Source organism: Bubalus bubalis, chromosome 8 (genome assembly GCF_019923935.1).
Source record: "Bubalus bubalis isolate 160015118507 breed Murrah chromosome 8, NDDB_SH_1, whole genome shotgun sequence".
NCBI classification, from domain to species: domain Eukaryota; kingdom Metazoa; phylum Chordata; class Mammalia; order Artiodactyla; family Bovidae; genus Bubalus; species Bubalus bubalis.
The window spans coordinates 109,815,643-109,830,526 of record NC_059164.1 but is presented as its reverse complement, the minus strand read 5'-3'; the positions used below and the strand labels follow the sequence as shown (position 1 = coordinate 109,830,526).

Sequence of the window (14,884 nt, the reverse complement as noted above, 5' to 3'; positions counted from 1 at the left end):
CAACTCATGGGACAAGATCCTGATGCTGGGAAAGATTGAAGGCAAAAGGAGAAGAGGGTGGCTGAGAATGAGATGGTTAGATAGCATAACCAACTCAGTAGACATGAATTTGAGAAAATTCCAAGAGACAATGCAGGACAGAGGAGCCTGGCAGGCTACACTCCACGGGGTTGCAAAGAGTCGCATATAACTTAGTTACTGAACAACAACAAAGGACAGCATTCTCAGGTGTTGAAACACAATATATTGAAGAAGTGCTATATATAAATGATACATAGTATATAATACATATAGAGCAATATAGTTTTAATGTAATTATATTTATGTATGTCACATGTATATACATAATTACACCATTTTAACATCCTCTCTTTGCCTGGGCTTCCCTGATGGCTCAGAGGGTAAAGCATCTGCCTGTAATGCAGGAGACCTGGGTTCGATCCCTAGGTCAGGAAGATCCCCTAGAGAAAGAAATGGCAACCCACTCCAGTACTCTTGCCTGGAAAATCCCATGGACAGAGAAGCCTGGTAGACTACAGTCCATGGGATCGCAAAGAGTTGGACACGACTGAGCGACTTCACTTTCTTTCTTTGCCTGTACACTTTTAGTAAACTCAAAATAGGGATAGCCAGTGGCAATTTCAAGGACAGGCTTGGGATAATTTACCACCAGTTTTGGTAGTCTCACCCTGGCCATGCACTATAAACCCAAATAAACCTCAAATACTCAAAGAAATGCAGCTCTAAGGAAAATCTGCCATTGTCCATTTACACACAACCAAACTGCTTCTCCTAAATAGAAATAAACCCTGAAGCTTATGAGACTAACCTAAACTAAAATTCTTATGGGACTAACCTAAACTTTAAAATATGCATCATTTTGTTGTTTTTTTTTATATAAATTTATTTATTTAAATTGGAGGCTAATTACTTTACAATATTGTATTGGTTCTGCTGTACATCAACATGAATCCACCACACCTGTGTTCCCCATCCTGAACCCTCCTCCCTCTTCCCTCCCTGTACCGTCCCTCTGGGTCATCCCAGTGCACCAGCCCCAAGCATCCTGTATCCTGCATCGAACCTGGACTGGCGTTTCATTTCATATATGATATTATATATGACAAGTTTTAGCAGTTGACTTTCACCTTTTAAAATCTCTTGACATGAGACAATTTTAGAGAAGTTCCTGAACACCATTTTCAAAGGAATTAAATGTAGCTTTTCTTGATTTTTACAGAACTGCCATAAACACCCTGATACGCATGTCTAAAACATTCTTAGACTTTCACCATTAATGTCACATTGGAAAATGGTCTGTTTAGTCTACTGATTGTTATTTATTTTGCTCTGAGTGAATTAAATTCTAGAAGGATGATGATCATGAAGTTGCATGGTCAATGTCAAAGCTCATGTGATATTGCACACTGATGCTCTATATGTCTCTCTTCACTCAGTAAGAGGCAGAGCTTGGAAATGACCAATTATCGATTTAAAGGCCCTCTCTTCCCAGCACTGAAACTGATTCAATCACAAGTCAGTTAAAGTAATGGCTGTTTTTTGGCAGCTAAAAATAGTTTAAAAATTGAATTGTATATTTTTTCTACTTAAAATTCTATATGTAAATATATATCCACTGCTGAAAACTTGGAAATTATAGAATAGTTAAATCACGAGGTAAAAGAACCTTTGAACCCATCATACATAACTACACAGCTAAACATTTTGGTATGTTAACATACCTACAACAATAGTGCTTAGAAGATAGTACAAATGATTTTATGGACAACTGTTGAAATATATTTCCTAAAGTGAAAGTGAAGTTGCTCAGTTGTGTCTGACTCTTTGGGACCCCTGTGGAATGTAGCCTACCAGGCTCCTCTGTCCATGGGATTTTCCAGGCAAGAGTACTTACTAAAAGTGCAATTAAATACTAACGGCAGTTTTTTTTTTTTCCCCTTTAAAATATTATGGAATAGCAGTACAGTTGAATAGTGTTCAGCCAATGAAAAGTGTAGGGACTTACTTGTCAAGTGATATCACCTGGTTTTGAAGGGAAGGTAAGAGATTAAACAGAACCCATGGATGGTTCATGAAATTCCACTAACAATGAAGCATTTCCTTTAAAGACAAAAATAGATACAGAGACCGAAACTGTTGCAGAGACAACAGGACAGAAAGAGGTTCACACAATAGATCCTGGAAAGTAGAGTGAGTGCTGATTGGTTGAGCAGAGCGGAGAAAGCTAAACTGGAAAGGTCAGCTTTGGGTTGTAAGAGTGGGTGGTGAAGGATGGAGAGCAGGGTCTATTTGCATTGAAAAACCCTGGTAAATTTGCAGAGCTCAGGAGTCAAGGCTACAGGAAGCTCTGAAAGTGAAGGTGTCCATGAGACCAGGAAAAAAAAACAAAGGTTGAAATTCCGGGTATGAGATAGAAGATACACAGTTCCCTTGACACTCTGCACAACCACGCACCCCACTACCTCTCTATGGCAGAAGATGGAGCCTTACTTTCTAGAGTGGGTGGGAAAAATCTAGACCTGAGACACCAGACACAGTGAGGAAGGCAACCCCTCCCAGCCCTACTCAGTTTCCACAGCTCAGCAATCAGACTTATCCAAACAAGCCTAAGATGGAAGATTTCTTCTTTGAATGGAAGACTTCAAAATTTTTACTTTGTGATAATTTTTTTTTTAAACTGCTGAAGAATGTACCTGCTGAAAGAGAAAATGAGTCCAAAAAGACTATGGATGACCTAAAATTTGGGACATGAGTCCAACCAACACTGCTTCAGAAATTTCACAGACGTGAAGGGAATGCTCAGGATGATTGCAGAGAAAAATCTAGGAATTGCCAGTCCAGATAGGAGCGGGCGGATGGTGGTCTACAGGGAGGCCATTTCAGGGGAAAATAAAGGAATACTTATACAAAACTATACAGGTGTATAAATACCTGGCCAGGCTGCACTGCAACTCTGATTTGGAGGCGTGAGGAGGCCTCAGGAGGAGTGTTTGCTTGATAGCAGGTGAGAGGAACACTCCGTGTAGACATTCAGGGAGGAGGGTCTCAAGGGTTTCTCATCGATTCCCTGCGAGCTCCCCAAGCTCTGTTGAGATCCCACGAGATTGGACTTCTTCTATAAAGTGAGACTGAGCTGCTTCTGGGAGGGGTGCTCCCTGAACCTGTGAGTCTGAGGCCAAGTTCTTCTGTTCTCAGAGCCCGTGACGTTCAGTGTGTCCCAGGCTGGCGTCTGCCTGCTGCTCACACCATGGAGCCCATGTTACTTGCCCCAGTGCACCTGAAGCCACAAAACACACCCTTTGGTCTCCTAATGCACCTGGTTTGCCTTCTTGGAAAATCCCACATATCACCTACTGGGACCAGGCCCCGCCCCAACCAGTAGGCAACTTCCTTTAGCTCAAAAGAGAAGACTTTTCTCAACTTGCATGCAGAGGCCTGCTCCCTCACCTGGCAGTTGGCCTAGGCAAGAAAGAGAGAGTGATTACCCAAGGTAGGTCTTCAGGGAAAAGACTACACATACATTATTATTATTATTATTATTTTCCCCTGCAGTCTTTTCCCTGAAGAACAGCATCCAGTCACTCTCCCTTTCTCACCTAGGGCAACTGCCAGGTGAGGGACCAGGCCTCCTCACCCAAGCTAAGAAAGTTTTCCTCTTTTGAACTAAAGGAAGTTGCCCGCTGGTTGGGGTGCGGGGCTTGGTCCTGGTAGGTGGCGCTAGTGGTAAAGGACCCACCTGCCATTGCAGGATACATGAGATGTGGGTTCCATGCTTGGGCTGGGAAAATTCCCTGGAAGAGGACATGGCAACCCACTCCAGTATCCTTGCCTGGAGAATCCCACGGACAGAGGAGCCTGGCAGGTTAAGGTCCATAGAGTCACAAAGAGTCAGACACGACTGAAGTGACTTAGCTCATGCGTGTGCACACACACACACACAGACACACACACACACACACACACACATATATTTATACTGATAAGTTACTTAATAAATTTCATTATACTGGGAGGACACAATATTTTGATGGAGACTTTAGAAATAAATAGGTACTAATAGAAAACTAAGCTTTAACTCCAAGAAAAGAGAGTATTCATAAGGAAATATGATCATTTTTTAATACTTTGGGTTCCAATGTAAAAATATAGTATCACAATGATATATCATGAAAGTCTGATATAATCATATTTACAAGTTTTGCAGAGAGGTGGCAGAAATAGAAGTCAGTACAAAATATTTTAAACTAAAATATCAAGAAAATGCAAATAGTTTATCATTTATAAATATGGATGCATTCATTATAAGGGTAGCAGAACTGCAAGATGGTCCCTAGAGAGTGGGCATAAGGGGTTGGAATAAGTGAGGCAATATTACTTTTAGTTGTAAATCTTTAAAAACAATTTGCTTTTTTTTATCATACATATGCATTACTATGATGAAAAAACAAAGACAATAGGCATGCTATTTTTATTTCATGTGCAATGTTTTATATTTTTATACAAATAAGAATTTATACTATGTTTTAAAGTTAACTTGTTAGGTACTTACATACTTTACTTGCAACATAAGAATATCATATATGTTCTTAATTCTGGAGAAACCACAGAATCTTCTTAATCTGTTTAAGTAAATCAGATTTACTTAATCATAGCTAGATCACTGTGGTCATGGTCAAGGATTGTCACAAGGTATTAAGCAAAATCAGCTACATTCAGCAAATTTAGTTTTCACCATTAAGCGAATAAAGACAGTTTCTACAATGTATTTAAAAAAAATATAAAACCTTCCCTAGTCTCAAGGTTATATGCCATCTGCCCTTGGAACTATTAGAACACACATCCAACACAAAGAAGACAGTTTAACAGTAAACAGATCTAGAAAACTAAAGTTTTGATGACATAAAGATAATAAGACTCTATTGAAATCTTATAGTCAATGGGCTGCCAAAATTTTGTCTTTATCTAAATAAGGAAAGACTCAACTCAGGACTAACCCAAAGCTCCTGTGTCAACAGTTTCTTTGCCAGAAATTTCTCTCAAGGATTTCTCTTTCATTAATAGTGGGAACATGTGGTTTCTGATTTCACAAATAATTTTCAAGGCTAAATCAAAGTTATTGGTGATTTATTTTATTTCTACATCCATTGTGAAATAAAACCTCAAAAATACTTCTTATAATATAGGCCTCCTAACAGTATAAATGACTTGCATATTTTGTGATTCTATGCAGAGAAACCCTGTTTTGTTTTGGAAGGAGTTCCCTTACAACTCCACAAAGACTTCATAGTTGTTACATCACTCCTATCATAAACAAAAAGCAATTTAAACACTACAAAAATATTATAATGAGCAGAAACCTGGTTATGGAGTGACCACTGAAGTTGTAGAAGTAGGAACTTTCAATAACTTTCCATATTCATTTATTTGGAGGTTTATAATGTGCCTCAGCAGTAAAGAATATGTCTGCAATTCAGGAAACAACACTGCAGGAGCCTCGGGTTGGATCCCTGGGTGGGAAGATCCGCTGGAGGAGAAATTGGCAACCCAGGCCAGTATCTTTGCCTGGGAAATCCCATGCACAGAGAAGCCTGGCTGGGCTACAGTCCATGGAGTCACAAAAGGGTTGGACACGACTTAGCAACTGAACAGCAACAACAAATAATGTTTCAGGCTCAGGCGTTGGCCTAAGTGCACACGAGTGTCGTACCTACAAAACCCACGGCCCAAATGAGGAAAACACACCAGAAATGAAACTCAACTGGGATTTTAAATTAATAGCAGAGAGGGAATTTTTCTACACAAGTTGGACAGGTGAGATTTCATTTATACTTATCTGTCCTATAAATATTGGCAACTAAGAACAGAACAGATTCAGTTTAAAGTGTTAAAATTTTGCTATATTGTCTATAAACACACACATACATCTCAGCTTAATTTTAATATACAGTTTGAAATGGCCTAATCAGAAATACAAGAATCCATTGTTGGCTATTTAACAATTAAGTATGCTGAAAGATTGCTTAGTTAGCAACTAAGAATTTGAATCAAAAGGCCAACCACAAGAGCCAGCTAATGTCAGAGGCTTGGTAAATAAACACAAGCATAGATGAAAGAATGCTGCTGCTGCTAAGTCGCTTCAGTCATGTCCGACTCTGTGCGACCCCGTAGACGGTAGCCCACCAGGCTCCTCCATCCCTGGGATTCTCCAGGCAAGAACACTGGAGTCGGTTGCCATTTCCTTTTCCAATGCATGAAAGTGAAAAGTGAAAGTGAAGTTGCTCAGTTGCGTCTGACTGGTAGCGACCCCATGGACTGCAGCCTACCAGGCTCCTCCATCCATGAGATTTTCTAGGCAAGAGTACTGGAGTGGGGTGCTATCGCCTTCTCCGCAGATGAAAGAATAAATGGTTGATATTCCTGGTTTGCACTGGAAATGCCACACAAACACTTCTGCCCCTACAAGAATAGTGTATAGTCATCTAGGGAACTCAATAATCTATAATCCTTGGGACTGGCATCCTACCCTTAAGATTTGAATTGGTACCTTATTCAGAAGCCTATTGAAGGATTTCATAGTCAGACTTTTACCAGGTTAGCTGGATGCTGCTGAGAGAATATTATGGCTTATGTATTGAGTAAACAAACATTCAAGGTGCTGACAGAACATCAGATAGAGAACTGGAATTTAATGGAGTTTAGAGAGTTGCATCGGAGAAGGCAATGGCACCCTGCTCCAGTACTTTTGCCTAGAAAATCCCTTGGACGGAGGAGCCTGGTAGGCTGCAGACCGTGGGGTCGCTCGAGTCGGACATGACTGAGCGACTTCACTTTTACTTTTCACTTTCATGCATTGGAGAAAGAAATGGCAACCCACTCCAGTGTTCTTGCCTGGAGAATACCAGGGACGGGGGAGCCTGGTGGGCTGCCGTCTATGGGGTTGCACAGAGTCGGACATGACTGAAGCGACTTAGCAGCAGCAGCAGCAGGAGCAGAGAGTTGCATAGGGCTTCCCTGATGGCTCAGCAGGTAAAGAATCTGCCTGCAATGCAGGAGACACAGGAGACCTGGGTTCAGTCCCTGGTGGGAAGACCCCTTGGAGGATATGGCAACCCACTCCAGTATTCATGCCTGGAGTATCCCACGGACAGAAGAGCCGGGTGGGCTACAGTCCATGGGGTCACCAAGAGTCACAAGACTGAAGGGACTTAGCAGGCCCAAGAACAAGTCATAAATGATGGATATATTTTAAAGTCACTTTGATAATTTACATAAATATTTTTCAAAGTTTACATTTATGTTTATTTTGCTCCATTAAAAAGAGAATGAGGTGTTGAAATTCAAAATCCCTGCCCTTTCCACCCGGTATGCAAAAATAGCTTGAAATACAAAAGACTAAGTCAAGCAATTATGTTATCACGAATGGCTTTACAATTGGTTTGACTAGTATCTTTTACCCTCCACAAAAAAAGTAGATTGGTTGAATAATTAATTAAATTTGAATCCTTAACCTACTTATATTATGAATTTGTCAAATGTATTCCAGGTCTCTCAGAAACACAGATTAGATTTGTTTTTCTAACTTTCTGATTTATTAAAAAATTGATACAATGTAAATAATTGTAAATTATTTTATTAAATTGTAAATAAAAAATGCAATTTAAATAATAATAATTTATAAAATTTTATAGAATATAACTTGTTCCTGTGAATTATAAAGAACATACATAAAGGAAAATTTGGAGTTATAGGTTTTATACTTTTTTCACATATTAACCTTAAAAACTGATAATGTCAAAATGGATATAATTTAGGACCAGGCATTGGAATTATTATTATTATACCATTAAAACTATATTCATAAAGTGGGACTTCTAATGATATTTATATGATTTCTTTTTGAAAGTAAAATGAGTTATGACATTTAACGTGTTGTCTGGTGGTGGTGGTGGTGGTTTAGTTGCTAAGTCCTGTCCAACTCTTGTGATCCCTAAACTGTGCCCACCAGGCTCCTCTGTCCATGGGACTCTCCAGGCAAGAGTACTGGAGTGGCTTGCCACTTCTTTCTCCTGGGGATCTTCCCAACTTGGGAATCGAACCTGGGTCTCCTGCACTGCAGGCAGATGATTTACCAACTGAGCTATGAGGGAAGCCCTCATAACATGTTGTCTGGAATACATTAAATGTCAGTTCATTTTATTATTTAGAGAAGCATATCAGGTTATTTCATTAAGTTATATCTGACATTTTGTAGTACGGTAGATGAGTGGAAAAAAAATGAATGAGCAATGCAAAAATATTTCTTATGTGTATTATTACTAGAGTAAGATCACAGGAAAGCATGTTTGGTAATATAAGGGGAAAAAAAATGTTTTCAATCACTTTGTAAGACGGCACAGCAGATGTACAACGGACTTTGAAGTCGTACAGATCAGGACTCAGATTCTAGCTTTGACACCCTCAGCTATGTCATGTGCGGCAAGTTACATAATCTTGTAAAGTTGAGTTTCCTTTCTGTGTAACAGAAATTATAAAATAATTTCCCTTACAAGGTGGTCGTAAGAATCAAAGGAGAGATTAAGCAGAATATCTAGTATGTCATCAGAGTTCAGCAAATGTAGGGATCAACAGAATGTGCTGCTGCTACTTCCAAGCCAATGAATGCAACGTTTATTCAGTATTGTTTATTGAGTGCTTTGTATGCACAAGGAACCACGATGAAGTTTGGATGATATCAAGATGCACAGGCATTTTCTCTGCATTTTAGACTTTACTACGTTATTGATGGACTGACTTCCATAGAGGAAGGGACTGAATCTTATTCTTCTCTGTATTACATTGCCTGGCATAGTTCCAAAAATGTGATACATGTTCAAAAGCATTTTTAAGTTAAGTGGAGCCTGGCGGGCTAGAGTCTATAGGGTTGACATGATCGAGCGCGATGACTAAGCATGAATGCTAAGTGTGTGTGTTTTCTGTTCCTATATTTTTTTCCATGTCTAGAATGTCATATTGTGGAATAATATACTGTGTAGCCTTTTGAGTTTGAGTATACATTCTTTACTACTTACATAATTTTCAGTTCAGTTCAGTCGCTCAATCGCCCCAACTCTTTGCGAGCCCATGAATTGCAGCATGCCAGGCCTCCCTGTCCATCACCAACTCCCAGAGTTCACTTAGACTCACGTCCATCGAGTCGGTGATGCCATAATGTTACCCTAGAATTTACTCTCCACCTTTGTGTTATCTCATTTTTGTTATAGCACCTATTATTCCCTGAAGACGTTTTATTTGTTTGTGTTTATTATGCACTTTCTTTGCTCTGAGCTGAGGCAGCTACATATGTGACACTTTTATGCAAATTAGATACTTTTATTTCAGATTTACCATCAATTCAGGTGAAAGTAAGGTGTTAGTCGCTCATTTGTGTCTCTTTGCGACCCCATGGACTGTAGCCCTCTAGGCTCCTCTGTCCATGGAATTCTTCAGGCAAGAATACTGGAGTGGGTTGCCATTCCATTCTCCAGGGGATCTTCCTGACCCAGGGATGGAACCCCAGTCTCCTGCATTACAGGCAGATTCTTTACCATCTGAGCCACCACTTAAACAAAATGTAGCCTTCAATGGCCTTTCCAGGTGAAAGATTAGATGAAGTCCTTAATCCTCAGAGTGGGCTGGTCAACATTCAATGGGACAATTTACATATAGATAATATACATTTTGAATAAAAAAGCAATGCAATGAAAGAGCCAGAAATGAGTTATAGATTATATATGAACTTATTTATGAAGATCAGTTATTTAGAATATAGATTATCAACAGAGTAACTAAAAAAAAGTTATGTTTGTCCCTTGTCAGAGCTTTTGTGAAAAGCAGACTCCCATATATGATGAGTTCAGAGATATGTATTTATAAATACTGATCAGTAAAATACACACCAGGCAAGAAGAGGATGAAAATAACTAATAATGATACCATCCATCACCAGTATTTTATATGTTAAATAGTGGCAAATTAAACAAATATTCTAGACCCAATTACTGTGCTAGATCAATGCACGATTAATGGAAAATTTATTTAAGAACCTACAGAAAGTAGAAAGAAAATTTCTGGGACCATATGACAAAGGTAACTCTTGATGTAAATCATGCTATAAATAGCCACTGTTAGAGGAAAAAAAAAATCTGGTTGTTGGTTTTATGACTCATTGGTAAAGAACAATTTTAGATACATGTCCCTTACCTATTACTCTTACTGTGTAAAAGGAATTTTAAATGTGACACTTTCTATTTTCATTTCATCTAAGTTGCTAAAAGTTAACAACAAAACATGAGGTTCTATAACCCCAATATTCAAAACCAGACTACTACAATATTTACATGGGTCCAGCAAAGGGAAGATCCGAAAATCTCTCTCCCTTATTATTCTATTTACTTACATATTGATAAACTGGAAAGAAACACATTAAAAATGAGGGAAAAAAATCACCCAAATTCAGTTATGTAATTGTTCTATTTCTTTTTGTTTTCCCTAAGTTCTTTTGTATGGTTGCATAATCCTTATCTCATGAAGCCGTATCTTTAGGTTCAGAGTTATCATGCTGTCTTAATTTTTCTATTAATTTTCTGACTTTTCCATGTATGTGTGCGTGCATACATGTGTATGTATATGTGAGTTTGTTACCCTTCTTTCTTCCAATCTTAAATGTAGATGAAGTCAACGTTTAGCTTATGTTTTTTTCTCTTCTTCCTCCTTGAAAGTTTAACATGTCTATGTCTGTCTGTCTATATATCTATCCGAACTCCAGAGATTCATGAAAATAATACTTACCTGTGCAAACTAACCTTTGTTTGCATATTTCTGTCCATTTCATCCAGGCTCAGAACTACACTCTAATCTGATTGTTTCCATGCAATCTCAGTCTCATAAAATGTTATTCATTAGACCCTGACCACATTCTCTACAATGCTTCTTGTACACAGTACTTCCTCTGCATTTCCACCTTAGTTAAGACCCATTTTTTTAATACTTTAACCTCTCAGCGATTACTTTTAAAGCAACTACACATATTTTCTGTTGTCAGACTTTCCTATCCACTTATGAAATCATGATTTTGTTAAACCTCACTTTCTGTCCTCTGTTTAAAAATACACATCAAACTTCCCCCTTCCACCTCCTATACAGAAACTCTCAAATCTTTTAGCCTGGCACCACTTGCCTCCTCCATATGTGGGAAGCGTTGATTTTGCAGTCTCATCCTTTTCTGTCCTCCCTCTTCCTTTACAGACACCATGTGCTCCAGCTAACATGACCAATAAATCCTTGGTGAACTCTACATTTTCCACATGCACATTAAAAAAAAATCTATTTATTATTCAGGTGCACCCCCGTGGCATGTGGGATCTTAGTTCCCTGACTAGGGATCAAACCCATGGCCCCTGGTTTGGGAGCACAAACTCTTAACCATTTCACCACCAGGGAAGTCCTTCCATATACACTTTTAAAATGTGCCCTTCCTCCATTGGATACTTGGAGCATAGTTAATTTTCAAGGTCCAGGCCTTCTTTCTCCATGGAACTTTGGTGGTTTACCTAAACCGATAGTCTTATAGACTTCATTCATCATATACACTTTTGTTATAAGAAGCTACCAATGCCACTGTAACCGAGAGAAAAGAGCCAATAATTGTCCTAAGATATAGATTACATATAACTGCAAAATCTAAAATCAACAACTAAGGGAGCGAACTGTGTAAGATACATCAATTGCTGTGCAAGTGGTCAAAAGGAGGCATATCAAAATGACCAAAAGAATAAAGGGGAGTAGCAATCTGTGATCAAATGCCTGGTTTAATATTGGCACTTAACCATGAGGTTTTCATTCTCAGTCTCAAATGCATCACATTAAAATACTTAATTTTTTTCTCTCTAGAAAAATGATGTTTTAAGTGTAAGAAAACTATACCACAAATGTGAAAAATGAATATATCAGCCAATCACAGGAACTAGAATTTGGGAGTGTTGCTAATTTGTGGGAGATGCTACAAATCAAGTAAAACAAGGTTTTAGCCCTAAAGCTGTTTTGTTAAAATTTGATGTTAACTATAAAATATACTCAAATACTGAATTTGAAACAAAATGTCATCATAAGGCCCCAGTAAACTTTTAACACTCAATATCCAATGTAGCATTTTCCACACACACAAAATATTACTTTGATTTATATTTTCTTATTTTGAATATTTTCATGCACTTTCTGGACTTCCCAGGGGGCTCGAGTGATAAAGATTCCACCTCCCAATCAATGCAGGAGACATAAGAGATGCAAGTTCAATACCTGGGTCAGGAAGATGCCCTGGAGGAGATCATGGCAACCCACTCCAGTATTCTTGCCTGGAGAATTCTGTGGACAGAGGAACCTGGCAGGCTACAGTCTATGGGGTCACAAAGAATGAGACACAACTGAAGCAACTTAGCATGCACTCATGCATGTGCACGTTCCAAATCATTAGACATAACTGATACACACTGATATGGGACTTTATCAGTACTCAGGTTTGAGAAGAAGAAGTTTGCTTAAACTAATAGGGCCAGGGCTTTCTGGGTGGCTCAGTGGTAAAGAATCTGCTGCCAAAGCAGCAGATGTAAGCTCGATCCCTAGGTTGGGAAGATCCCCTGGAGAAGGAAGTGATAACCCACTCCAGTATTCTTGCCTGGGAAATCCCATGGACAGAGGAACCTGGCAGACTACTGTCCACAGGGTCACAGAAGAGATGGACAGCATTTAGCGACTAAACAACAAGTACAATATGAGCAGAGGCAAGAGAATTACATTTTCAAAAAGCATTGTAGTTACATCTATTTTTTAATTCTTTAGAAGCACCTGTCAGCAAGAACATCTGCATCCTAATAGACTATTTTAAGGAAATTTAAATCATTCTTATGCTGACAAATATAGCCATATTCCAAATATGTACATCTCATAAAAGTAAATACATATTCAATGACTCATTAAAATCAAACTTTAAAAAACATCATGATTCAGGAACCAATACATATTTTTTAAATAAAAATATTTTAATGAAAGAACTGTATACTGTACCTACGCAAATATTTATTTCAGTTAATAATGATTATCACTATAAAAATGCCTCTTAATCAAAGGAAAGAAACCATTACACTTCATTCTCAACAAAATTATTTATTCCTCTCTACAAAATACAATGTGTGTTTGAGATACTTGAAAATTACCATATATTACTTACATAACACTTATAGTGCTCTTGAAGACTGTAAAGCAAATTTTATTGTTCCTATTAAGTGCTAAAAATTGTTGTAGTTTTATTTCTGGGATAATGATAATGCCCATTGGTTTGTCATCTGATTATCCACTGGGTTCCCATACTCAAACGGAGTGCAAATGACAGCTATAAAGGAAAGATGTTCGACTGTCGTATCCGACTTGTATGAGTCTCTGTATGCAAAAGGCCTTGAAAGCTAGTCTTTGTGAAAGGTAATAGTTTCTAAATTCCGTAAGCTCCTTTTAAAAATCAGACTTGGCCAACTCTGATCAAAGAATAAAACTCCAAATCCTTGCTAGGACGACCTCAGGAGAGGATGAAAGGGACAGTTATTTCAAATAGAAAGTAGAAAGAATATCCATATCAAGAGAAATCAACGGTGAACAAATGAAAATGAAACCTGACTCTCTAAGAGGAATGATTTCCCAATTTCCTGTATTTCAAGCAAAAAGATGGGGTTGCTGTTGTTCAGTTGCTAAGTCGTCTCTGACTTTTTGTGACCCCATGGACTGCAGCACACCAGCTTCCCTGTCCTTCACTAAGTTTGCCTGAACTCAAGTCTCTTGTGTCGGTGAGGTCATGCAACCATCTCATCCTCTGTTGCCCCCTTCTCCTCCTGTGGTCAATCTTCAGTAAATTATATTGGAGAAAGAAATGGCAAGCCATTCCAATATTTTTGCCTTAACAATCCCATGAACAGTATGAACAGGCAAAAAAGGTGGGGTGGGTAAAGGCCAAATTATAAAACCCTTGAGGATATACCTATAGCCCTCAAAGGTTGAGGAAGGTCATCTAGGTCATGGATTAGTCCATCCCCCCACATGCCAGAGAACTTTTGGGGATGACAGGAGACATTTTTGATTATCCCAGTCGGGGAGTGAGGGTCACCTCTGGCAACTGGCATCTAAAAGATAGAAGCCAAGGATGCTCCTGAATAATCTACAGTAATGACAGCAGTCCCCTACCATAAAGAATGATCTGTTTCCAAACTCTCAATCCCAATATCTGTTATTGTCTCATTGAGGGCAGGTAAAATCAGTTGTGATCCAGAATTAGTCTGCATTCTCTATTTTGTTGTTGGTTAGTTGCTAAGTGAGTGAAGCACTGGCTGGTATCAAGATAGCCTAGAGAAATATCAATAACCCCAGATATGCAAATGGCACCATTCTTATTGCAGAAAATGAAGAAGAACTAAAGAGCCTCTTGATGAAAGTGAAAGAGGAGAGTGAAAAAGTTGGCTTAAAGGTCAACATTTAGAAAACAAAGATCATGGCATCCAGTCCAATCAATTAATGGCAAATAGTTGGAGAAACAGTGGAAACAGTGGCAGACTTTATTTTTGGGGCTCCAAAATCACTGTGGATGGTAACTGCAGTGATGAAATTAAAAGACACTTACTCCTTGGAAGAAAAGCTATGACCAACCTAGACAGCATATTAACAAGCAGAGACATTACTTTGCCAACAAACGTCCATCTAGTCAAGGCTACAGTTCTTCCAGTAGTCATGTATGGATATGAGAGTTGGCTATAAAAAAAAACTGAGCACTGAAGAATAGATGCTTTTG

General features: G+C 38.6%; 1 protein-coding gene and 1 non-coding gene across 2 annotated transcripts in view; one reads left to right on the top strand and one right to left on the bottom strand.

Annotated features, from left to right (window-relative positions):
• Window positions 1-14,884, bottom strand: part of CNTNAP2 (contactin associated protein 2) — a 2,308,807-nt gene that overhangs the window by 1,468,400 nt on the left and 825,523 nt on the right. The gene's annotated exons all lie outside the window — the stretch shown is intronic.
• Window positions 384-456, top strand: TRNAY-GUA. The gene has a single exon. It is a non-coding gene; the product is annotated as a tRNA-Tyr (tRNA).